Source organism: Onychostruthus taczanowskii, unplaced genomic scaffold (genome assembly GCF_017590055.1).
Source record: "Onychostruthus taczanowskii isolate IOZ18803 unplaced genomic scaffold, ASM1759005v1 scaffold25, whole genome shotgun sequence".
Classification (NCBI taxonomy): Eukaryota; Metazoa; Chordata; class Aves; order Passeriformes; family Passeridae; genus Onychostruthus; species Onychostruthus taczanowskii.
The window spans coordinates 7,000,235-7,027,044 of NW_024499796.1; the positions used below are offsets into that span (position 1 = coordinate 7,000,235).

At 44.0% G+C, this 26,810-nt stretch overlaps 1 protein-coding gene across 1 annotated transcript in view; it reads left to right on the top strand.

The window, feature by feature from the left end:
• CFAP77 (cilia and flagella associated protein 77) overlaps positions 1–26,810 on the top strand; it is a 58,172-nt gene that overhangs the window by 927 nt on the left and 30,435 nt on the right. The window lies entirely within an intron of this gene.

Consider the following 26,810-nt stretch of genomic DNA (forward strand, 5'->3'; position numbering starts at 1 on the left):
TTTGGAGATCTTTTCCACCCGAAGCCATTCTGTGGTTCTGTAATTAGCATTTTTAGACCTGCTGCGGAAGTTCTGCTCCCTTCCCAAACTCCTCAGCTCGTTATTCCCGCTCCCATCCCTGCGCACCGGCGGCTCGCAAACTTTTAATCACCTGGCTTCGGTGGGTTCCTCCTCCACACCCAGAGCAGCTGAAGTGCAGCTCTCGTCCCCTGGATGGCACTCGCAGAACGGCTTCGTGCTCTCCCAGCCCGAGCATCCCCGGGCTCCCGGAGCTCTGCTCCTCGCCCTTCCCCTGCCACAACAATTCCTGCTCCCAAGCCTTCTTTCCCCGCTTAAACCGCGGCTTTCCAACCGGAGTTCGGCTCTTGGGTTCCCTCCGTAATCGCAGCTGGCGCCGGCAGGCTTGGAAGTTGGCGGTAAAATTAGGGAATTTGGAGTGTCACTGGAAATGTGAGGTTTTGCAGTGTTGAATTGTTTTGTTTTCTTATGAAACTCTAAAAATCTATTGGGGAATTTTGGCAGGCAGAGAAAAAAAGGCAGGCTTTGCATCAGGTCTCAAAAGCGGCTTCACTTGTTCAAATCCACAACTTCTACTTTCTTTCCTCTGGACCCCCAAAGTTTGATGGGAAGGAGAATTCTTGCAGAGCATCCTGGCACTGAGAATTCTGAGCAATTTTAAATGGTTGGGATGTTTTAATAAATTAAGACACAATCTGGATTTCTGCAATCTGGTGAAACTAAACTTGGAGCAAGTTTTAGAAGGAAAAGGTCGTGTTAAATTTCAGGATTTTGGACGATTTCTATTTTCTCAAGGCTTCTTTGCAGGAGGGTTTCTGCTGGTGGGGATGTGAGGAGATTTGCATCCACCTGATGGAGTAAGCAGGGTGACAACAGGGACGCTTTCACTCTTGGAACCAGCAGTAATTCCACTTCATGGTGGGTTCTGCTGTGGAGTTTGTGCAGCAGACTGCTGCCCCCCTGCCAGCTGCTTCCCACACTGCTCCAGGGAGTGCTGGATTCACCAGGGTGGCCCTGTCTGCCGGGAGGTGACAGGGCTGGGGGGTGGCAGTTTGCTGGACAAGTGCTGGCACTTGGCACTGCACGTACCGGTGGTGACACACTGACAGCATCAGCCCTCTGCCCTTCCTCCTCCTCCTCCTGCTTCCAGCTGCAGCCTGGAATCCCCTCTTCCCCAGGAGACCCCTGGGGACCCAGCACTCTGGAGAGGATGGCCAGCAGGACCCAGCCCTCGTGCTGAAACCCAAGGACACAAAGATGGTTTAGGAGAAAAGGACAAAAGGTTTGGAGCCAACTGCAGCTTGGAGGAGTGCTGCTGGCAGCCGAGGGAGGGCATGAGGAACACACAGCTCCAACAGCTGCCAGGGAGGGTCTCCGGGCAGCAAATACACAAAAACCTGAGGCCAGTGGAGATGGATGGGACACTTAGTCCCTGATCCTCCTCCAAACAGCAGTTAGATCACAAAACAGTGGTGCAAGTGTGACAAATCTACTCTGCAGCAGCCAAAGGACATCCTTCTTTCTCTTTGAGTTATTTTATGTATGTTCTAAATATGGCATCACGTATCCAAACAAGATCCCTGCCCAGGCTGAGCCTCCTGCCTCAGCCCTGCCCAGCCCCAGCCTCCCCACAGGATGTGTCTGCACACTCTGGCCATCACAGATAAAACCATCATCTTCTCATGTAAACATTTCTAGGGATGAAAGCTCTGTTTCCCTGCTAGAATGTATGTTGTGCTTTAATTAATCAAGGAGTTAATTTAGTTATCAGTATATATTTGCTTGCAGCATAAAACGGAGGAAAGCATTTCATCTACTGATGCCAGTAAAAATCTGAGCAAAGCATTTTTGGTCTGTTTTCACCAGTAAAAGCCTTAGCCAAGCACTTTTCCAGTACAAACTTACTGAAAACTCCTGTGTTACAAAAATAAACCAGATCTGGGCAGGAAGTAAGAGTTTGCCACACTTAACCCCTGGCAAGCTCAACACAGACTTCAGAAATAGTGACCCACAGCAGCTGGATTACATTTAGATTAACATCTTCTGTATAATATGGTACAATTAAGTTCAAGATATCACTGACAAAGTATTGTCACCAGGAAGGAGTTGGATTTACCTTCCTTAATGTGTGAAGGTAAGTGGGAAATCCAGCCCCACGTGCCAAAGCATCCCCTTACCTGTGCAGGTGGAGCCAGGGGCCGTGCAGAGAGCAGGAACTGCTCTCCAGGAAAAGCCCTGAGAAGCATCTGGCCCATCTTCAGAGCCCCTACTGCTGCTCCCAACATGGAAAAGTTGTTCCCAAGCTGGCAGTTGTGAGGAGGAAGAGGAGGAGGATGGTGCTGGTGCTCTGCTGGCCAGGAAAGGCTGGCACCAGGTCCCTGTGCAGACTGCAGGAGAAGCAGATTTAACAAACAACCGCTGGAATGTGCAGTGTTTATTTTACAAGCTTGTTATTTACATGACAACTGATGCCAGGCTGTCTTTATTGGTCTGAATGCCAGGGCATTTAGGGTTCATTTTCCTAAGCTTTCCTCTACAGCCCCGAGGGCTGCAAGTTTTTCTTTTTTTTTTCTTTTTTTTTTTTTTTTTTTTCCAAATGAGATTGAACAGAAGCTACAGGATTCAGGCAATAAAATTTCATCAGCTACGATCTCCAGAAGAAGAATATACGATCAAAAAAGCTCCCAAAACCACAGGAACCGGCACACTGATAGCCTTGGCTTTGGAATTCCCAGCAAAGGAAGGATTAGCCAGGCCAGGAGAGTGAATTACCCTTTTTGGTGGGTGAAGGGGACAAAGAGAAGAGCTTTCCCTGGGCTCACCCGGGAGCCTGCTCCGTGCCCAGGAACAGCAGCTCCCTGTTACCCGAGGGGCTCCACTCTCTATGTGGGTAACAAGTAAAGGCAGAAATCACCCACCACGTTTTTCTGTCTCCTTTTGTGCCTATTGGAGCTCATCACGAAGTATTTCTGAGCTGACTGTCACAGAGCAAGGCACTGCTGACAATTGTTGCAAAATCATTTTGATTTTTGGAAAGATTCATAGGATGGACGCTGCAAAAGCAAGTGGGGCCATTTTGTCAAACTAAAATTTTGTCACATCGTGAAAAAAGAAAAGAAAAAGCTGTAATTAAGCAAGAGACAAAGCTGGACAAGTGCATGGTGTGAAAAAGAATATTACAACTTCAAGCTGTAAACTGCATCATCACAAACATCTCTTGGAATAGAAATTACTGACAGGGCAGGTTTTCCATCACTCTGAAGCTTTTATTATTGACCTGGACTATCGCTGCAACAGGGCTTTTACATCTGAAAGCTGTGCTTCATCTTTGAGCCTTTAACCCTCAGCTTCCTGGGTGATTTGTTCGGTTTTTTTTAAAACATTCCTTCCAAATCCACTCGTCTTCTTTATCTCTTCTGGCACCAGCCTGTCGAGGAGTCAAGGTGAAGTCCGCACGGTGAGGAATGGGACTGACAGGAGCAAAATCATTTGCACAGAGCACCCACCCAGCCCAGGGAGGGCTCTCAGCTCCCCCTGCTCCCCTCGAGGGACCTGGGGCTTCAGCCACACCAGGATCTCCCAGAGCCAAACTGATCACAGCCCTGTGAGGCAGCTTCCAGAGGGTCTGGGTAACGTCCCTCAGGTGTTAGCTTTGATGATTTAAATAACTCTGTTCCCTCCCCTAACCCCAACCTGCTCACAGCTATTTGGGATCAATGCATTTATTGGGAACTTGGGCAGAGAGCAGATTTCAGTTTCTCTGTCTCTCCCTTGTAACAGAGCAGAGCAGCCACAAGTATTGTGAGCTGTATTTGGAATAATGTTGTTTTATTTGGTGTTAATTATACTCTTTACCTCAAATGTGCTGAACATTCTGCCTTCTGTGCTTGCTGCTTGGGGACACTGAGGTTTAATTAGTGTTTATGCAGCATTTTGTGTGCTTATTGCTATTATTATTATTATATCACGAGTACTATTATATTTTTGCAATCTAAGACCAATGTTGTGCTTTTAAAAATGTATTCTGAGATGTCTACGCAGTGCCTCAATAATTCATTAGAGAAATAAACTAATGAAGGGCTGGTTAGTCAAATAATCATTAGGTTTGATTCTGAGCTTTCCTTCCAATGCTCTGACATCTAAGGGTTTTCTTCTCAGCATGAACTCATTTAAGATTTTAAATGAATTATTTGGTACACTAAAAATTAAACTCCTTATGAGCTTTAGTGCCCTCCCATATTTTGCACAGGCACTGCTGAAATAAATAAGGTATTTCCAAGAGGTAAGTAAACATTCTGCACGAATGAAAGTAGTGGGTTTTTCCTCCTGGTTGTTTGAACACAGGCTCCAAAGTGCCAGCTGTGACTCAGCAGGCAGAGGGACAGCCCCAGCAGCACGGGCCTGGGGAGCTGCTCACTCCCAAGATCCACAGGCAGGATGTAAAATCAAGCAAAAGGGCATTTTGATCCTTTATGTGAACAAAACAATGCAAATTGGTGAGACTAATAAGCCCAGAAGCATTACAAGGTGAATGCCTTTTATGTTTGTGAAAATCTTCTATGTTTATTTGTCTGATACAATGGAAATAAAGCTTCAAAGGCTCTTTGATTTAAAAGTGCATTATTGAAGTCAGCCAGCACAATAATAATGGTTAGACCAAATTGTTGCATTGTGACCCTAATAGCAGTGCTGCCAGAGCAGAGAACATCTGTACAGCCTCTTGCCCGACTTGGTGGGGATGTAAAAACAAAAATTCAGCCGAAAGATGAGAAGATGTAGGCAGGATAGGGAAAAAACTAAAATGAAATGGGTCACAAATGGATCCATACATTCACAGTGCACCCAGAGCTGCTGCAGGCTATAAATTTTTATGATGAACCTAAAACTCAGGCTTTATTCTCAGATTTAAGAAACTTTGGGGGAGAGCCACTGCCTGTTTTAGTGCTGCCCCCAAACCACACTAAGGCAAGAGATGATTTTCAGACTAACACAAACTGAAGACAGCACAGAGAAAGTCAGGGATATCCCAAATCCCACTGCAGAGTCCTCAACCCACCAAGCCTGCTCCAGGGACAGGGAGCCCAGCAGGCTGAGAGCAGCACCAGAGACCAGCTAAAACTTGTAACAGCACAGGAATATCTCTGTCCTCTTTCCTCTCCAACCTCAGCTTCCCACTCCAACAAGAATAAAAATGCTCCTCTGGAAGAGGCACCAGAAATTGCCCTGAGCAAAGAGGAAAAGCTGCTGGGGGCTCAGTGAGGATAGTGCTGGACAGGAGGGCGTTGGGCAGGCAAGCAGTTGGCAGCTGCCCAAGGAAAAGGTGAAAAGCTCTTTATTTTTAAACCTTTCCCACAATCTTTCACCTTTTTTTGAGTGCAGAATGTAGAGCAAAGAGAGCGTGTTGTCAGCAGTCACAGAGACCAGAGTTTTCAGTTCCTGATTTTTGGGAGTTTTTAGCCACACTTTTCCCAAGGGCAGATTGCTTTCCATGCAAATTCTTAGAGAGGCTCTTATGCCTAATTATTTGATTTCAGAAGCTTTTGTCATCTTGCAGGGATTGTTTTGTTCTTGCTTGGCTGCTCGCATTGTACAGATTAGACAGAACCTGCATTTCTGAGAATATTTTCTTTTTTAACCATTTGTACTTTATAAAATAAATTACACTGACTTTCCCACTCACATTTATTTGAAGTAGCAAAGATAAATGCAAGTGGGATCTACTACTAGATTTCCAGCAACAGCCTTTAAGAAAACTTCAATATCAAGGGAAATACCTAGTTTGATTTGTTTAAGCAAACCAACATGAGGTTTGTGCCTAAAAATCTTACAAGTGAAACCTGATTAAAAATAATAGCGTAACTCCCAGGCTGGGGGGATAAAAACCCTCAAAGCAAACACACTGAACCTTGCATTGCTCCATAAAGAGCAAACCAGCCTGAAAAATAGCGCTGGTTTTAATCAGGAGCTTTGGGTTGCTCGCCCAGGTAGAAGAGCCCCTTTGTTTGCAGCTTTTCAACTTCCCGACTTGCATTTGCTGTCTCCATCACCCTCCTGGCTGCCCAACCCCTCTGGTGGCTCCCAGGGGATTCCAGTGGGATGGTCATGACTGTAACTCCATTAATTACCACGTATTACAGTGTGTTTAAGCCTTAAGACAACCAGAAATGCAACTTTCCCTGCATCCATCATCCCTGCTCTGCTCCCGGTGCTGTCCCACCTCTGCCACCAAAATCAGGCAGCTAAAATTGTTCCCAGCTTAGCCCCAGCCCTGAAAAGCACAGTCCCAGATCACACTGGCAGTTAGTTAGCATTTAGATAGGCTGGGACTGGGCTCTGTACAATAGGCATCAAAGCTGAACTCTTGGTGCAGCGAGAGGGATTAATTTCTTTAACCAACATGCCTGATCTGGCCTATCTCATTACCCTGCCTTGTCAGTGTCGATGTTAGATTTGATTGAAGATTATACCATTTAGGCCTTTCCCCTGCTTTCCACAGAAATCAGGCCTATTGAATTGCACATTCTTCCATGGGCCCCTGTCAATACTCAGTGGCCTGAGCCTCTAATTCTGCTTCATTTAAACTTCATCAACTTTTCCAATCAAGTGGAAGGATCTGAAATAGGCTCCGTAAGCAGAAAGGGCCTTTTTCCTTTTGTCAGATAATTTATTCTGTTTTCTCTTTCTCTCCCCCTCGCTTCCCCACCTCTTTCTCTTTTTCTTCTTTTCGCTCCCTTTCCCTGATGCTGAAAATGAGATTACAGTATTTAAATGACTATGATAATCAATCGGGGGACCTTGAGCCGAGATTGAGGTTAATTTTTCTTAGCAGAACAAAGAAGCGTGATGCCATCGGGGATTTGAAGGTGCAATCTGTGTTTCATGCTTGTATTCCTACTCCCCCACACCCCAAAACTGCAGTTTTAGGAGTCTTTTCTTGTTACTAACTATGCAGTTGTTGTGATTTTTAAGAGGAGAGGAGAAATGTAATTTCAGGGCTGATAAATAGCTAACAGCCTTCAATCAACGATTTTAATAGGAAAAAACAATTCACATACATGGAGAGACTGCAGATCTAATGAAAGTGTTATCATTACCTTATTTATTTTTAAATATACTTGGGATAATTTTCTGCAGTGCTAGGAATAGTCCTTCCAGCCTGCACAGCAGAGTTGTGAACTTCTAACTGAACACCCCTTTTGCTCAGCCACTCTTCCTACTTAGCAGCTTTCTTGGCTGCTTGGAATAAAGTTGATGCTTTTGTCATGATTTTGCTAATCAGAAATGGAATCGCTTATGTTCATCTCATAACTGCCTTGAAATGGCTTGTTAAGTCTTTAGATGATGTATTTTTGGTTGTAACACGCCAGCATTCGCTCACCTGGATCTTTCCCATTCCCTGCTCTGGAAGAGAGAAAGAGAAAAATATGCATTTCTTTGCTTCCATCCCAGCTGTCTTGTCAGTGCTGTTTTACATGCTGCCACCCAATGTTATCTTTTATTTGTGTCAGGAGAGAGGATTTGACAAGTTCAGTATACAATGTTCATTTGGCAAGGCAAATTTTTCATACCAATTTTGAGTAGAAAATGAAACCATCTTTCAACACAACGAGCAACATCATTTTTGGACAGACTTATTATGAGAAGAAGAATTGCAAAACTTTATTTCCCTGCACGATGCAGGAGAAAAACAAACCAGGAAATGAGACATTTAAACAAACAAAAAAAAAAACAAAAAAAAACCCCAAACATGTATGAATGTTTGAGGCCATCAGTTTGTTTTAGGAATAAAAAATAACCACCAGCTGCTGTCAGGTAGCTGTGGCCTCCTTTTTGTTAATCAGATGCTGCTGAATTTGGTTGCATCATAATGTAGCTTTGTTTCAAACCTTTTAAGCTCTCAGATACTGGGGAAGGCAGACCAGAGTGACTTTAGAAGTCTGTCAGCTTTTGCCAAGCAAAACAACACTGGAGATTTGGGAAGGGGCTCAGGGCCTGAGAGAGGGAGGGTCCAGGGGCATTTCAAAGGCTCTGGGTGCTTTGCCTCCACCCAGAATCCCAAATGTAACTTCTGGCAGTACTAAATACTCTGAACAAGCCAATTAATGGAAAAATCTCGTTGTAAATTGTGCTGTCCCATGTGTCTCACAGCAGGTTCCTTGGGGATAAGGGTTTGTGTCTGACAGCCCCCCAGCACAAAGGGCTTCTGCTCCACGACCAGGACTTGGTGCCACTGCAGAGTGAGGGCCCAGGACACTTAAATGAATATTGCCTGAGGAACACCATTCTTTAAAAAGGGCTGTCAAAGCTGCACTGGGTGACAAATTCATTTTAGCCCCCAGGACCCTGCCGGGTTGGGAGGTGCAGCCTGAGAGCTGTGTAGGATTGGGCTGAATGTCTCCTGGTGGGAATTGATGCTCTTTGGTGCCCCAGCTTTGCCCCTCTGGGAGTTTTACCCCCAACAAAAGCAGCAGCAGCCCCAAAATGTTCAGCCCCACAGACGTGGAAGGAGCTGTGTGTGTTTCAGGCAGTGTTTTGCTCTAAGAGTTTTCGTCTTTAAGCAAATGTTGACTCACCACGGGGAAATTAAAACTCCATTAGACATTGCCACTCTGCAGAACAGACCCCATTACAGCGGTCGAGCTGCAATTAATTGGTTTCCTCAGATATTACTTAATTCTGGGAAGGCACAGAGAGATGGGAAGGACAAGGCTGATCTAAACAATAATTTCCTAAAATAACATAATCTAAATAAACTAATGAAGTGATTACATAGTTATTAATCTAATATGAAGAAGAGTCAGAAGAAAATATTGGGTATATAACAATTTAGAAAGAACAGTAGAGTTAATACCATTCTGGTTAGACTCATCATGAGGCAATCAGCATTTGTGCTTAGGGATGGATGCTGGTTTTGCAGATTAATTATATTTTGTGCTAAAAGCTGCCATTTCAAAGTGTCCCATCTCGTGCTTTCTTTGGTCTGTTGTTCATACTCAACTTTTCAGCACCCAGATGGAAGGGACCACTGCCTATGAGGCACTGCAGGTTTGGGGGTTGTTTTGTTTTTAAAGTAAAGTTAATTTTGGATTAAGAAATGTAAAGCAAAATAACGATAAAAACAGACTCCCTTGTGTGCAGATAGAATAATCAGCAAATTGAAAATATTCTGGCCCAGGGAGGGCTCTCCACAGGCAGTCCCTGTGCAGAGAGGCAGTGGGGAGCTGCATGCTGGGGGTGCAGCAGTGCCTTGGGTGCTGTGGGGGTCCCCAGGGCCAGGCAGGGTCCCCCCAGCCTGGGGCCAGTGTAGGGAGCAGATCCAGCCATTCCCACAGAGCTCCTCTGTGCAGAGCTCTGTTCCTTGCATCATCAGGGTAGAGAAAGTATTTGGCTTCAGGAGAATAAATAACTAGGCCTTAAAAGTCATTAAAAATGTATTACAAGAAAAATACAGTGCAGCTATAAATAGAAAACAAAGCAACTCCAATATAAACTTTTACAATCCCTGCTACTCTGACTATTTTTCACTGTCTGGTTGTAAGTGAGTTTAGCATCTGTGATCTCTGGAGACTGAGATCCCTTGAAGCTGCAGCTCTCCTGGCAGTGCTCTGGTCTCTGCAGGTTGGGTGATGAGCCTTTGGGGACAGGAGCCCAGGAGTGTGACTGCTCAGCCTGGCTGAGGCTCTGGTCAGTCCCAAACTGGAACTTTGATTTCTTCTTTTTTTAAAGTGGAAATACTTTAATGTATATTTGTGACAGTCTGACATGCAGCAGCTACTTCCATAAAAGATATCACCTCTCCCTGCAAGCCTCCACAGATACAGACCTTAATATGAAATAAACTCTACAAAGCAAGGCATTAATCATTCAGTGATACATCATTACTGTCTTCCTTTTGGTTATTACTTAAAATAGTTCACATAGGTAACATCAAGCACTCAGAATAATTTTTAAACCTTTGTGAAGGAATAGATATGGTTTTTGAAGAAGCCAGTATTTGTGCTCAGTGCTCAGCTGAAGTCAGGGTGAGTTTGTTTTCAGGGGAGATGAACTGCACTTTGTGCTTTCACCCTTCAGTGTTAAAGAGTTTTTGTCATCTGGTCTGATTTTCTTTTTGTCATGTCAAGCAATAAAGTGGAAGAATTTGGTGGTTGATATACCTTAATGCAAAGATGTGTTAACCTTACCCTGCTGGTACCCACAGCAAAGAAGGTACCTCAAATTTCAGCTAAATTCAGCTGTGTGATGCTCTGACTGTCAAAAATCAAACCCTGACTGTGACCCCACCATAAATACTCCACCACAGAGTACTCACAGCACTGAAACTCCCACGTGTAGCTAATAGGGGGTTTCAAGGGAAAGACTGAGCTGCCTTGGCTGGACAGTGATGAACAATTAGAGGCTGCAGGACTCAGGTGTACTGAGGAATCCACAGTTAAATATTCAGGTCAGGAAAAGTAGGCCACGGATCTAAATGGTGAATCCTAACAATCCTAATGGAATCCTAATAACCCTAACAGAGTCGTGGAGGAGGACGTTTTGTGCAGCTCACATCTTAAGAAATGTGATGGTTTCCTGTGTGAGAGATCTTGGGCTGCATCAAATCCCTGACTGCAAGGCAGTGACTCCAACTGGTTTGAAAATAAACCCGGGCACTGCAGTGGAGTCACTCACACCTTTGTGGGTGTGGGGGAGAGCAAAGGACATGCACCCTGGACTGCATTCCCAGCTGTGGAAACTGCTGGCTGAGGGTTTCTTAAAAGAGCAGACCCATTGGGTTAATTCCTACAAAAACGTGAAATTCAGCAAGCGATAACTGGAAAAAGCAATTTCCTTTCCATGAAATATGGGCTCTCACTTTGTTTTCCTCCTAAACTCTCAAAATCCTCTTTTCTAAAACACTTCCCCAACCTCCTCCAGCTGGGGTCTCCCTGCTCACCTCCCTCCTGTAAGGCTGTCAGCATCCCACAGTCCCTTTAATTTAGGAATTTAACAAGTAATTCCAAATTGTGATGTTGGAAAACCTGTGATCATATCTACCATGTCTATCCTATCAGATGTGGTTCTGTGCTTTCCCTGCCCTGAAAACAAAGGGGAAGAGAGTTGAACACATGGTATCCTCAACTAGAAAGGACTTTGCTGTAAGAGGATATTGAGTTGTTCTGTAAAGCCCAATATTACGCTTGAATTATGCCTGAATAAGGAGAAAGGACATTGTTAAAGAGCCCTAAACATTGACCATAGTGGATCTTCTTTCTTCCAAGCCCTTCAGCAGCGTTGTTTTTGGCTGGTAATGATTTGGTATTGTATTTATAAGCCATCAGGGTAATCCAGAGAGCAGCAGGAGGGGCAGTTGCCTTAAATAAAGCTTTACAATGCTGCTAATTAAAATGATCCTTCCTCTCCCTGTGATGACTAATGAGACAGAAAGAAGAAACAGGGAGGGTTAATGAAAATGTTGCTGTGAGATTCCCTATTTTTAATTGGTCTTTGTAATGTTTTAATCTTCTTTATGGTGTGAGGGTGGAAATGGAGAAATTTTCTTTCAACCTTTCTTGCACCGTGTAGCACGTGGCATTTGAAACATCCACTTCTAGCTTTATATTAGGAGTCTGTAACCACAGCTCTGAGGCAGAGTGTAGCCTTGAGATGGAAGAAGCAATTTCAGACTTAACTGAGACCAGAAAGAAGAAATGTGAAAGCTGGTTTTAAGCTCAAGCTTCCAAAGCTCCAAGGGAGCTTTCGTACCCTGAGGACTGGGGCTAAGATCTATTGTGAAGGATTGGCACTGATGCTCAATAGTATTTACAGCTTTAGGTCATGATGCTCTGTTAAATGCAATATTTATCCCATGAGCATGTCACAGTTCACCTCAGATGTCAAGAATTCAATTAATATTCTATTTAATAGAACACACCATGACCCAACCTTTTAATACTCTTAGTGCGTCTGAGCTCTCCTTATTAGTGTCACTTTCCAACTTTCCTTCTCAGCTGATGCATCTCACAACAACTGGGATGGGGAAATTGGGAGCAGGGGGAGAGGGGAAGAGATTTAAATTACTTTTGGACCTCACTGTGAGGATTCAGCAGCTTTATCCTCTGTAAACCTGGCTCCCAGGGGTTTAGCACACCCTGCTTTCCCCGTTTTCAAGGGCTGGCGTTCTGCGAGTTTCAACTTGCGGTCGATTCAAACCCACAAAAGGCACCGCCAGATTTTTCATGGTTTGAGCTGATCCAGTTTCAAACAGCATTGCCCCTGCCTCACATCACATCATCAAGCTGGGATCAGGGGAAACCATTCATGTGAGCAACACCTGCAGGATTCAGTCTTTGGCTTCAGATTTTGTCTGTGTGCTGCGGGGATGGGTTATGAACACTCTGGGACTGGGAGATCAGCACTGCAGAGATTTCCCTGCACTGCATCTGGAAACTGCCTCAGGAAGTGAGGTCTCTTGGATGCACCATGATCTTACAGATCAGAATAGAAAATTGGGGGGCTCCTTCAATGAGCAAACAGGGCAGCCCAGTTCCAATGTTTGTGGTGGAAATCAGAGCCTCAGAACCAGCTTTTGCCATCCTTGTGTCACCTCTAATGAGCTACCAGCAGAAAGCCATAAAAACCAGTAAATTGTGTATTTCAGATCATATGAATTAGAAGACAGGCTTAGTAATCTGGTGGGATTTATAGCAAGCTTTTTAAAAGAATAGAATTAATTATAAAAACTTCTAATTGGGATCTGCTTCAGGCTGATGTTTTCCTGCACGAGACCTGCGTGACACATTAGAAATGGAAAGAGCTTGAAAGCAAATAAGTGTTTTAAATTACTCTGTGTCGTTGTAGCCTTTACATTTTGAGAAGAATTAAACAGCAAAGTGTTTTTGAAGGCAGCACTTGCCTGCTTTGAAGCAGGAGGGCAGGATGGGTTTAGCACAGAGAACACCTGGGAGGGGGCCACGCTATTACCACCCCTGTGATTTCAGCAAGATTTGTTGGGAAGATCAGCCAATAAATACAGAGCCTGTACTGCAGCTCCTTAGAGTGGGAGGAAGAACAGACATTGTGCCAGATATTTTCATGCAACTATATTCATTATTTATGCAGAAGAAGAGATATTTCAGGAAAACAGAGCTGAACCATGAGTGACAAGGTATCTTTCCAGAGCGTAGGGTGCAGGAAAATTGCACTGGGGTTGACAGCTTTTTAATGTAGAGTCTCTATTTCACTGAATTACTGCATGTTGGCATTTCAAAAGTACAAGATGACCTATTTATTAACTGTGAATCAAACAGAAATTACATGCTAGGAAATAAAAAAGTTGTATGTTTCTTCCAGCTGGTAAGATGCTTATCCTACAGAAATAATATATACAGAGAGGAAAACCTGGAAACAAAGGATCATCAATCACAAGGCACTAAATTTAACGTTGTAGGACTTGTATTTGTCATATAATATTGCAATCATATGTGCTGGTTCCCTTACATGTGATGTAATATTAAATGTATGTGTGTCATAATACTTTAAAATTTCACTACCCCTGCTCTGCTTAGGCTCCTATCACTCTCTTCCCTTTTGGAGAGGGAATAGTGGCTTGGAAACTTGGCTTTAACAGTAACATGCTTGTAAATGGGCAGTGCCAGAACCTCAGGAGGAAGGTAACCAGCTACCAAACTAAATACTAGAAACTGCCAGGCCATGCAGATGGAACATTTCCACGTGGAAAGGGCAAAAGTGGGAGGAAAAACTGACAAAAGAGCTCAAGTAGTAGCCCTGCACTTTGCTAGAGGCAGATGCCACATCTGAAGGAAGCAGCATGCTATTTGAAGAGTGGAAATTCAGCTTTCCCTGGGAAGTTTGATACCTTGGATCTGAGCAAAGGGCCAGAAAGCAAAAGCTACAATTGTTGGATTTGCCAACTGACATTCAAATGAAGGTGGAAGAAATTCCTGCCTTCTCTGCCCTCATGATCTTACATAAATAATTAGAAAAGTTACAGGAGCAAATATGTCCAAACCTGGAGCAGTGTCAAATGTAGCTTTATGAGTGTATTTCATGTACCTTTTAGCTCAGAAAGGAAATAATTTTTTATACTTCCATTTTCCACTCCAAGAGTAAACACTACTTAGGAAAGTCCAGATGAATTTGTATCACATACATAGTGGCTATATTTTTTAAAAGAATTAAAGTGAAAACCACAAATTGGCTGTGTAGAAAGAAGGTTGCTGCCAGGTTTCTTCTCAAACCTGGCAGTTTTGTACCCAAACCCATTCTGGAGTAGCAGCTTCCAAAAGCAGGGCTCTATTACACCCCAGTGACTCTGGCCAAGAGCACCAAACCCATCCTGACTTTGCAATAACCATGTCCTGAAGAGGGCAATTGAGCAATAACCTCCCAAAACAATTATAAATTCTGCTAATCCATCCATGTGGCAGGAAAGTGGAGGACAGCATTAAAAACTGCTGCTCCAGCTGCCTGCTCCAGAAAGAAATGAAGAGAAGGAAAAATAGAACAAAAATTCCTGTTGACCCATTAGCAGAGGCACATGGTAAACTTGAAAAAGGCACCTTTGGTTCTGCCATTTTGCTCTTCTGGGAATCTAAAATAATCTTTCACCAACGTTAAATTCAAATCAGCTTTGTAATTGATCAGCACCAGTTGGATACATCTATTTTTACATATATATATATATATATATATATATATATATATGTACACTATCAATGTAATTTTCAGGCTTATCACTACAGTGCCTGCTTCCTCACAATAGCTGGATAAAGCATATTTTTAAATACATGCTGATCCAGGTACATTTGCAATAGAAGCAGGGCAGTTGTTTCAGCTTTGAAAATTCATTCCAAGTGAACACACAGGATCTTGGGGGAGAAAAAAAAAATCTATACATTAGAAACATTTAATTGACCACTTGATGTTATCCCAGTCCCTCTGTGTTGAATCCTGAATGGTAAAACTTAACATGACTCTTTTTTTGCTTGAATTATCCTCCTGCTCTTGCATATATACAAGCTACGTGTACTAATGCAAGACCCATCCATTTGTCTTAGTAATTTATCTCATTTCCTTTGGAATGGTGTCCCTCAGTGGCTCAGAGAAAGTGGAGCGGTTGTTTTAATAGATTTGAGTTTTATCTGCCTCTCTATTTGCAGCAGGGCATAATAATAATAAATTATGATACTAATAAGTAGGTTGTGCAGAATGGACTACAGTGGTACCACTTCCCTCCCCCTCCAAAAAAGTAATTTATGGGTACATTCTTGTGACTTTAGGGGTGTAATAAATTATCAGGGTTCGTTTTTCCATCCAATTTGAGGCAGTGCAGCTGTGTTTTGCAAGCAATAAACTCTCTTGTTGTATTTCTTAGCTAAGCACTGAAAAACACAGTGTGATTTTTTTTCCCTCCCTTCCCAATTATTGTTGCAACGCCTGGTAGCTTCTCTGTAGTTAAGGGTTTGCCAGTGCTTCTATTATAAACCTCAATTTTCAGGGGCCTATAACTTTGCTCTTTTAAATCATAGAGGGCTAGAACTTGGTGTACATCTCTGTCAATCTGGATGCTTTTTTTTTCACAGAGAAAAAGGCAATTTTTTTAAGGAGTCCAGACCTCAAAATCTGAGCCATGTGTGGAAGTCAGAGACACATGGATGTGAGTAGCTGGTAATGCCTGGATACCTTTTCAGCTCCTGAAAAGCCAAGGATCCCTCTTATTTTGGGCACACCCTGGGGCAATATTTGGATCCTAATTACATTTCTGACAATGCACAAGAAGGGTAGCACCGTGTGCCACTTTCCTGCTGGGAGTTTGGGGATCAAGGACAAGTCAGCCACTTGCAGGAGCTGCCTCCTTAAACATGATGCCCTGCAGCTGAGAGCTGCCCAGGGTTCAGGATGCTGAAAATACAGAGGGACTAAAGGAAACTGCAGCAATTCACCCTTGCCAAGCAGCCTTGTGCAGCCTCAGCCAACTGTATCAACCAAAATATTGTCAGAGGGTTCTGCAACAAGGAGAGGTTAAGAGTCTGCCTGGGCCTGGCTCCCATTCCCATTCCTGCCCTCTTTGCATTCAGCCTGACACAACCAAGGGTCAAAGAAGGAAGGGAGAAAATGAGAATATACAACACCAACACCAGAACTGCACAATCTCTGCAGCAACCCCAGAACTCGGGGCTGGGAAGAGCAGTGTGTGTCCAGCTCTGCCAGGGAATGGTGCATGCCTTCCCCCTCTGCATATCCTCCCTGGATGGGGAACAAACCCACCTGATTTTCTAACACTGCTTTGTCCAGGTGCAATTATACCCTGCACAGCCTCTGTTCTGCATTAGGGAGCCAAATACCTTCTAACACAAGGGAGTAAAAATGATTTTGGGTTTCCAGGGTGCTCTTAGGGGGGCATCATGGCAGGGAAGGAGCTCTGAGCCCCTTTGTGCAGGCTGCTCCTCCAGCTGCTCATCTCAGGCTGCACAGCCCTGCCAGACTAATGCTGCTGCTAAAGCTGCCTTCTACGTGATCAGCAATTAAGCTGTGAAGTCAGCCTCTTAATATTATGTTAACATAGTTCAGTATATTAAATGTAAAACAAGTCATAATTTTTAAAGGTACCTTGGCTTACTGAGTTTAAATGAAGGCAGCAGTAGGACTATCACAGCCATATGCAAATCACCTGCATTTTAAAGCTAACAATAGATTTTGCTTTATTGTTTTGGCATTTAACGAGTGGGAAAATAATAAATTAAGCCACATGGGGAATCCCTGGTGCTTTTACAAACTGAAGCAGTGCCCATTTGGAGAGAGAACATTCCCCATCTTTCTCCCTAGCTGCATTTCTCTTAACCCACCACCTTATTAAAGCTTATAGGGCAAAATTCTCTTCTCATATTCCTCTGGCAGCTCTTAGTCCACATTCAGCTTTCCCTACCTTCCCAGCTGTCTTTCATCCTGCCAGCTCACTCTGCAGACAGGAAGCAGAAGAAGAGTAAAGACTGGCTGGGCCATAGGGAGTCAGAAGAGAGACTCTGTCATAGTTTTAGGAGGGTTACAATAGCTATTAGAGCATGGATGATTTCTCTACCTGTTGTAATAGGGGATGCAGCTGCCAGAGCAAGGTCCATGGGAGAGGCAGCTGCATCAGGCTGTGGTCAGCAGAGCAGTGGATCCATGCAGGATCCCAACCAGAGCCTCTGCAGGTGCCTGGTGTGACACCATGGCTCTCTGGAGCTGTGGGGCTCCTTGGAGCTGCACAGCCAAAGGAAGGAAGGGGTTGAATGCTTTAGCAATATGACCTCTCTTGTGTGAAGCATTTTTAAACATGTTTTTAGAAAATTAATTGTATTTTCATTTTAACTCGCCCAATTCTTACTGATCAAAGCCCTGAGCCAAAAGTTAGGCTCAGCCACAGAATTACAGAGTATCTCAGGGTAGAAGAGACCCATAAGATGGTTTGAATGGGCAGGTGTTGATCTTGCCAGTGACAATGTTTGGCTCTCTTATCAACAGTGAGACATGGAGTGAAAGCAGATCTTGTCATGGATGCTTGCTCCTGAATGCCGTCCTGGATGTGTCTTCTCCAGGCCATGTTTTTACAAAGTCACCAAAATGAAAATACAGCTCTTGATTGCCCCCACAGCTCCTCTGTGAGAACAAGCACAGCCTTTCCTTGTGCAGAGCAGCTCAACACGTGCTTGTTTCCTGTGTTAGCTGTGAGAAGTATCAATTATGCACATCCATGAACATCCCTGCACCTGCATTCCCCCAGGAACCCTTTACCAACACCAAAGGATGGAGCAGAAATCAGGAACCAAGGCAAACCAGGCAGCCTAAAGTGAACACGGCACTGCAGCATTAACTGGCAACAGAAAATTGCCAGGCAGAGTGAAAATTTAAACAACAGGAACACAGAAAAATACTTTGAATGGAAACCTACAAACCTCAGAGAAGGTTGGGATGTGCCTAGGGATAATTCTTCAGCTTCCCTCTCATGGCTCTGTACAAGCTCTCAGAAAAGCTCCTGTGGTCTTGCCACACACATCTGTTTTCTGTCAAATCTGCTGTTTGTCCCACTCAGTGCATTTCATCAGAGGTGTGTAACTTTTGCTCTCACACCCACTCCACATGGGGAGATGGGAGGCAGAAAGTTTGTGCAGCCCTGTGAATATATGAAGCACTCCACAAGGACTGTGGTTATTTTCATAATAATGCTCCACCCCTGCCTACGTTTGAAGTCAGGGATGTCTGGTGCTGAACCAGACAAGCAGAACACACACAAAAGCCCAATTAGCTGTGTATCACTAAAGCTCTTACAAACACTAATGCATTCATCATTGTGGAACTGAGAGATGAGCATTGGTCTGTGCTCCTGGCTCAGTTCAGTCGGGTTTAACTTGACTGATGCTGAGAGTTACGTGATGAATCTCCTCCATCACCTCCACTGTGCAGGAGAGGAAACAGAGACAAAGGCAGAGCACCTCACTGGGCACCCTGCCCTCAGTCCATGTTTCCTTTGTAAAACTGACCAAGTCTTAGCTCAGGAACAAGCACATCCTAGGCTCAGGTCCAGAGGAGCATCAATCCTCCATGCAATGCTCTCTGTTACCCTGTTAGAAAATCTAGATGTTGCTTAAAATCATGGAAAATCTAAATAAGACATGAGAATAGACAGGGAAAGGCTAAACAGCAAAGTAAGTGTTTGGTTCTGTAAGAGATGCACAAGCACACAAAAGCAAGCTGGCTCTAGGTAGAGCTTTTCACATTACTTGAACATCTCTAAAAAATGGATTAAAATACCGATTCCCCCTATTATTTTTCAATAACAGAAGTGCAGCACAGAACAACTCACTAGTGCCACAAACTACTTTTTCATTCTTGTTTTTGTTTCATGCTTCAATATCTTCTTCCAGCTGCTCACGTCTCCTTTTCCTTCTCCTCACTTTGATCTATTAGTTTTCCCCAGAAATGGGGTTTATAAATCATTGTAATGCAGCCCTGGGAAAGACGGTGCTTAGTGCAGGGAGAAATACATTGCAGCTAACAGCCACGGCAGGGAGGAAAACTCTCACCTCGGAGAGGGGCTTTGGCGACAGGTTACGGATGGCGCTGGGTTATTTTATGGCTGCATTCCTGCCATCAGGGGCAGGGCCACAGGGAGCGCTGCCTGCACCCCTCCACTATATTTCAAGCTTCCTTCTACAGGCAAAAACAAACCACCCAGGGGCTCACAAGGGAAAGGAAGAGAGGAAAAAATTGCTAAAAGAAAGGGAGGGGAGGTAGGACAGGTGGGGATGGATCGCTGGGTTCCTGCTTTTGCACCATGGCATCTTTTTTTTTTTTTTTAGAGAAAGAGAGGTTTGTGTCTTTTGCACCCTGAAAAGATGCCATTTCATCTAGATCATCATCATCATCAAGATGCCATGCTAATTTCATGCAGGTCCCATCCATTGACAGCAGTGGCAGGATCCAGCTCGCCCAGGAACATTTCCACCCCTTTGTGCCAAGGCTTTTGTGTTCCCATTTTGTACTTCCAGGACAAGGTTGAGCCCATGGCCACCCCTCCAGTGCTTCCCCATTTTGTTCCCCTGAGAGCAAATGCAGATGCTGTTTTTGTTGTTCAGAAGTTTTTGTGTATTTGAAACCCAAGGACTGAGCTTCTCTCCCCAGTCAGGATTTTGAAAATTGGCTATTGTTATTAAAAATATCATCTTGAATATGAATCTGGGAGCAGTGCAAGGCTGGGCACCAGGTCACAGGGTGATCTCAAAACAGCCTTTCCAGGCCAGATTGGTGGAAGGGCTGTTTTAGTGTTTGTGGCACAACACTGTGGCCAGCTGGGTGAAGGTCTGACATCTTCCCAGCAAGGGCACAACCCCTGAGTCTCCTCCTGAGAGTAAGAGTTAGTTCTAAAGGCAGAAATCCCAACACCATCACACAGCCAGAAAGACAAACCTTTGTCAGCAGAGGTTTATATACTTATCTCCTGCCCTGGAGTGCAGCATGGATTAGAGGAACCCACTGCCAGCCCTATTTAATTAGGGAGGAAATAATCATAAATTCCTAAGAGCAGCACCATCACATGCAAGCTACAGGCACTTTGAAGCAGTTGCTGTGTTTTTAGGATCACCAGCTCCTAATAAGACCACCCCAGGCAGACACACCATCCTTTAGTTCCTAAAGCACACAAAAGAGACACCATGCTGGAATCTTACCTCTATCTTTAACAAAGCATTACCCCCTCCTCACCCTCTTCCCCATAATTGCCTTGTTATTGTCATTGGTGCCATTGTTCATTGGCTCGGCCCTAGAGAGGCCCGAGGGAGCACTTCTGCCTTAGCTAAACCAATATCTCCTGCAATAACCCCCTGCAGTTTCCCCTTTGCTATCCCATGTTGAATAAATCCTCCATCTCTGTTTGCTGAATGATCATAAAGATATGATTGAAGTTTCAGATTTATGGTTTCCTTCGAATCGAGGAGCAGCTCCAATCATGCCAGAGCCTGTTTGCTGCCTGTTTTCTGACAGGATATACAGAAAGGGAGATTTGTAAGAGCAAAAACGAGAATGCAGAGATTAGAGGCAGCTATTTCTAGACATGCAGTGCACACATATGCACTCATGTTGGACTCACACACGCTGCCAGAGCATCCTCTGTCCAAGGATCTCGCTGTGCTTCCCAAGCACCCTGCCAGGCAGGGTGTGCACACAATATTTCACTCTAACAGCAAATCTGTCTCCAGCAGCCACACAAGGGAGCCACAAGAATTGGCTGCTGGGTAAAGGAGGATCCTAACTAAAGATCTCTCTCAGCTGTACAAAAACTGAAGTGGTTGCTGAAGGCTGGCAGAGGATCCATGTTAAGGTGGTCCTCACTGTCAGCCTCAGGCTCCACATGCCATGAGCTCCCTCAGAGCTGTGTTCATGCAATCCTCTGGATGCCTGGGATGCTCTTTGGGGAGTGCAGAGAAACCCTCTGGCTCCTATGGGAGAACATCCCAGACGTTTGCTCTGATCAAAGCACCAACACCCAAAAAAACCCCACCACAGGGGCACTGCACTTACAAAGAAAAGCAGCTGGCCCCTGAGGACACCCAGCCTTGCTGAGACAACAGCCTCGCAGGGAATCTGGTGCAGGATTGTGACCTTCAAGTTGGGATAATTATCACCTTCCCCAATGCTGTTGTCTTGGCCTGGGTGTCCTCCTTTCCCTTCAGCCCATCCCAGCAGCATTTAGTGAAGCCATCTCCATTATACAGCTGGAATTGCACAGCATGGGGCACGTTGCTGTTCAGATTCAGGTCAATATTAGTTTTTTAATGAATAAACCACCACAAAGCTACAGTGAAAACAAAGTCTGTAACTTTGGTGTCAAAAATCTGAGCAGAACATCCAAAACACCTTCCCTGAGCCTTGTGGACACAGCACATTTGCTTTTCCCTGATTCACAGCCATTTATGCTCATTCCCACTTCAACAAAAACCTATAAAACTCTTACAGCGTGATGCAGTCCTAAATTAAATGCACTTTAACATTGCTATATAACAAGGGAGTCTTAGCTCTTTTAAATTAATGCATGCAGCTGAGAAGGGGACCTTTCCTGGAAAATTTATTCCGCTTTATTTGGAGAAAACCCCACCTCGTTCCACCTTCTCTGAGAGCAAAGATGATTTTGTGTGTTATAATGAGGAATTTGTAATAATGAGAGCATTGTGTGTTCCAGTAACTACGAAGCCAACAACAGAAGACTTCTGTAAGCAGCAGTGTTTGTGTGATGTATGGTAATATTTTTCCTCAGTGCATTACAAAAGAAAAAAGCAAGATAAAAATATCTTCCATTTTCTCCCTAATTTGTAGTTTTCTGGTGTTAGCAAGGCTTATAAGACACATGCTCCCAATTAGCTGCTCCTCTTAATTTAAATGCTTCATAAATTATCTCCTGCGCTTGTGGATTATCACTTCATAATGCGAGTTAGCATTTAAATAAATAGCTGCGATGTAGGAAATTAGAGAGGTTTACAGTCTGAGGCAGCAGCATAATGAAGGAAAATACCACAGCAGCTGAACAGGGGTTGGGAGAGATGTGATGAGGCAGAGATTTTTTTTCCCCCTTTTTTTTACCTTTTAGCAGCCATATTTGGACTGCAGCAGGGAAAATATGGGTCAGAACTCCAGCAGAGCAGGAGCCTTTTGTAATGGCTGAACACGAAGGGAACATGGAGAATTCTTCAGCACGTAAAATGTCTGATTTAGCAAATATGATGCAATTAGGAAGTGACTTTTTCAAGCCAACTCTTGGTTGCCTCAGAAGGTTGCCCCTTTGAAAGCAATTGGGCTGCTCATGTATGTCATACCTGAGCAGTACCCAACCCCTTATGTTCTATCCTTTCAAAAAAAAAAAAAAAAAAAAAAAAAAGGGACTGGAGAGAAAAACAGCAGAACAAAGCAGAGCTGGAATTGTTTTGAGAAAATTTGGTGGGGAAAGCAATGAGGGAGTCAGATGTAGAATTATGAGGAATTTTAGAAATATGTGTAGAGAGAGTGAAGAAAGCAAGCACTAGTTTGTAAGCCACATAACTTCTGCCATGTTTTTTGCACCATTAATAAGATCAACCTATAGGCAATGAGAGTTTTTAAGCATTGGTAGCAACTCCCCATTGCTATTTCAGCTCAGTTTCACAATTATTGTCTTAAACGTAGAAAATTACGAAGACAGGACAGGGAAAAACCTCATGGCAGCTCCTTGGAGGATTAAGGCTCTCTCCAGTGCTTGCTGGTCTTGCCTTTGTTGTCACTGCTGCTTTTTCTGCCACAGGAGAAAACTCTGGGCAGGAGTCAACCCTGTTTGACTGGCACTGAGCTCCTGAGGAGCTGAAAACAGGCACCAGTGGGCTCAGGACCCTTTGGTGTTTGTTGTGCAGAGCACCCAAGGTTGAGCACTGCAGCTCTGGCAAGTTCAGCTCTCACAGCTCCCTGCTTGCTCACACACACAAAATGTCAAAATCATGGAGATTTTTTTTCAAAAACACTGGAAAATCATAGAAGCTTTGACAGCCTTGACCAAAGTCCAGCCTTAGGCAGGAGTAAAGTTATTAGTTCCCTTATTTCCTGGAGAAAGCCTGACACATTAGGATTTCACAGCAGCTGGCTGTAAGTGTAATGGGCAGGGTGTGATTTTGCTCCCTGGGTTTTGCAGTTACATTTCAGCAGGCTGAATACATTTTGCTGTAGGACAGAGCAAATGATTCGGGCAGGTTCTTGCATCAGCACAAGGCCCCTGGTGCTTAATGGGAGTTGTGCCCAACTGACAGCACAATTTGAGTGTCTGCTGTATTTAATATTCTTCAAGAGCAGGGTCAAATTGTCTCATCATTTACATCCCTACAACCCTGCTGATCCCAGGGGATCTGCACTTCCTCTGAACTCAACAGGAATGAACATGGGCAACTGGACTGAAATGTGCTGGAAGAAGATTTCTGCCTGGACCCCTCAGGATTCAGGTGGAGTCTGCAGCTACACAGTTCACCCTGCAGAGAGTTCAAGTCAGCACAGCAGGAGCCTTGTTTCATCCCACAATTTTCTATTCCAACACGTAGTGTTTAGAAAGTGAAAAAGGGACTGATCCCACTCCAACCAACATCTGAAAGTTTACAGCTCTTCATCTTCTCCAAGTTTGCAGGTGCTAAAAGAAAGGCTCTGGGGGCCAAACTGTACCTGAGCTCAGCCCTGAAGTGGCTCTGTCCTCTGGGGCATATTTGCATCTCTGTTATCACTTTGTCTTCTGAGCCAGGCAGGAAAGGCCACAGGTGCTCCTGGCTTATTCTGAGCCTGATAAGCCTCAATTTCTCTGGACTACGAGCACACAGAAAGCAGCTCTTCTATCCCAGCTGCAAGGGCTCTTCAGGGCTAAGAAAAACCTGGCAGAAGTCTTGAATTCTGAATGCAGGAGACAGGACTGGAAGCCCCAGGACTGGATTCCTTCAGGGAGGTGGTGCCACTTTTTTTGCAGAATCACCTTTTCTTCCTAAAGGGAGTTTTAAATAATAAAATTGGAAGCTGCCGCATATCTTTCCAACTGATCTACTAATCATATTTCTTCAAATTTTATATCCCTGACCCTTGTAAAGGGATTGCAAGGAAGGCATTTTTTAAGCTGCATTTTAATAAGTCAATATGAAAGCTCAAAATTATTTAAAGCTTCTTAAATAGGATTATATTTGATTTCTTGTGGGAATAGTGAGGGATAGTCTAGTAAAGACGTTCTGTCCTGCTGAGGTTTTATTACATTAAAGAAACAGCATCCTTTTTTAACAGCAAAAACTTTATCTATTCTCTAATGAAAATGGAGATTATTCTGCACATGAGGTGACTGAAGTTAGTAAGTTCCTGCATCTTTGATCAGAGATTAGAGTTTCTCCTTGAGTGAAAGCTGAGAGATTCCTGAACCAGAGGTTCGCCTGAATTTAACAAGTTGTCTCCTCATCTCGAATATTTGAATTTTCTTCTAGGAGGTACCACAAGTGTATTGACTTCAGACAAATTCTGCTGTGAAATAACAGGTAGCTCTCAAGGCAGCCAGTATCTCATTTGCAGCCAGGGATTTAATTTGGCCTAAGAATCAGAGGTCTGTGCTGCTGGGGAACTATTTTACTATATAGGAAATGTCATATCCAGTCTGCTCTGAAAGACCCACAGTCAAATTCTCACTTGAATTCAACTCCTTTAATGTCAGTGTGACTTATATGAAGGCTATACTGGCAGCACTTAGCTTAGTATGTTCTATTGCACCCATATAAAAGCAGGGGAGTCAAATAAAAACTACCTGTATGGAGTTGGAGTTGGAGCTGCAGCAGGGAGTTACATGGTGTAAGCAGCAGCTTCACTGAGCTGAGTTGCTCTGGACATAATCTGGGCCAACATCTGGTCTTGAGAATATAAAGGGATTTTTCTTAAAGTAGCAGATGGGGAGGTTCAAAGAACAGATATTATTAAGGATGAAACACAAAGAAAAGGTCATAAGTGCTGAAAGGACCTTAAAAAAAAAAAAAAAAAGAAAAAGAAAAAGAAAAACCAAACAAAAAAAAGTGCCATTGTCTCTCCTCTTTAACAATCAGAGAATGTTCTCTCATTCTCAAGTAGCCCATACCCTTCTCTCAGCCAAACCTCAGTGTCCTCACTGGAGCCAGTCACTGAGCAACAGCATTCCCTGGCAGAACTTGACTTCAGGGTTTGCAGTTCAGCAGGCATCTCCAGGGCTGTGCTTCTCTGGGAAATGACAACCCCACTACACCCCTTCCAGATCCTCTCTGGCCCCACTTTTCTCTGAGAAGTCAACAGCAAAGATGTTTAATTTGAGGTTTTTTGCTAAGCTTCTGCATGCTATTCTGCCCACATTATACCCTGAGCTTCCAAATCTGCTGCCACATCAAAGACAGAATTATTTTCCTGTTTTTCCCACACTGATCTGTCCATCCATGCCTCCATTTTCCCACTGATGTTGCCTGTAGGGAGAACAAGGACTCAGAAAGGTCCTTCTCCATCCAGCTGCTCCAGGACCACCCCATGCTGTCCCAAACCTCCCCTGCCATTGTCCCTACGTGTCCTCAAATCTATCCCAGGCCCATTCTGTCTCTTAGAGGTGAATGATGGCTGTAGCTCAAGAAAAATCAGGCACAGGTAAGACCTCACTCAGCAGCAGCTGTAACCTGCACATTCATTTAGCCTGAATAACCCATCCCTCCTGCCAAGGGCTTTGTCTTCTGACTGCAGCCCACGTTTCTTCCTCAGGACTGAGAGCAGGCAAGGGCTGATGTGAACTTCACAAGCTGTGACACCCTCTACAGAAACACATGTGCTTCTTTGACCTTCAGCGCTGGCACAAAAACCTTACACAGACACAAATTTATCTGAAAGTCAGGAGCAGATTTAATAGAGCAGGAGAAGATCGTTTTCAATATTTCCATCTCAATTATAGTCAAACACCTCGGTGAGTCTCAGCCTTTGGGGCTGTACCTGGCCTGGCTGCTCCCAGCGTGGAAACTGTCGGCAGAATCAGCAGAAATAGCACAACTGGGCAAGGTGTTGGTGATTTATCAAGGCTGAAGTAATTCATCCTGACACGGAGGAGCTGAGGAGGAGCTCAGGGTCCAGCAGGTGCCCCTGAAGACCTGAGAGTTATACGGTGCCACACATCGACAGTGGCAGACCTGGGATCTGACTCCTTAGCAAAAAAAATCCCTTTTTTTTTTTTTATAAAGCCATTTTCAAACAGCAGAAAGAAGCAGTCTTGTTACAGAGAGAGGCAGTTTTAACAGTTGCAATGCCATACTGTTAAAATTGTCCCTTCAACAGCACATTACCTGCTAACTCCATAAAGAGTCACTAATATTCAGAGTCCCAGAATTTTGGGGCAAACAGGATTTTTCAATGGAAAATTAGAAGGTAAATACACCCATGAAGACAAATGCAAGTGTTGTGTACACAAATACTTTCATATCTGCCTGGCCCTTTAAAACCAAAATGATAGAGTTCATTTGCATTTAGATCTCTTTGGCTCCTTCTTTTCATCTAAAGACAAATCCTCACAAAGGCTGCTTAATTAGACCAAATTAGATTTCCACCTAGTGGCTTGTCATTCATTAGAAAACGCTGTTCTTTTTTTCAGTTTTGGTAATTATAAGCTGGTCTCTCAGTGTTCACTTCAGGTTCAAAGTCTGACTTGCATTCATGATTTTGTGCAGATGAGAGGGAAATTATTCAGTCGCATCAAGTCTGCCCATTTTACAAGTTGGATAAAGATC